The sequence below is a fragment of the Penaeus monodon genome, chromosome 24 (genome assembly GCF_015228065.2).
Source record: "Penaeus monodon isolate SGIC_2016 chromosome 24, NSTDA_Pmon_1, whole genome shotgun sequence".
NCBI classification, from domain to species: domain Eukaryota; kingdom Metazoa; phylum Arthropoda; class Malacostraca; order Decapoda; family Penaeidae; genus Penaeus; species Penaeus monodon.
In genome coordinates this window covers 37,940,395-37,940,616 of record NC_051409.1, presented here as the reverse complement: position 1 = coordinate 37,940,616, position 222 = coordinate 37,940,395, and the positions used below count along the sequence as shown (strand labels likewise).

The following is a 222-nucleotide window of genomic DNA, read 5'->3' as shown; positions in this document are numbered from 1 at the left end:
TAAATGCAGTTGAAAATTGTGAATATTTGTTAATTTTCTGTCAGTATCCTTCAAAAGTATTTTATGAACTGATTACCATAGAAATTACACTGATTTTCCTTTAAAACAATGTAATTCGCTTGAAAATATGTTGACTGGTTCTCGAGTTATGATAAAAATAACATCGTTACCCCCTAAGAAAAGGAGTGAAATTGTAATGCTGCTACCCTAACCTGGCCATAA

At 31.1% G+C, this 222-nt stretch overlaps 1 protein-coding gene across 1 annotated transcript in view; it reads right to left on the bottom strand.

Moving 5' to 3' along the window:
• LOC119588783 (phospholipid phosphatase 2-like) overlaps positions 1-222 on the bottom strand; it is a gene marked incomplete in the record, with an annotated part of 69,865 nt that overhangs the window by 927 nt on the left and 68,716 nt on the right.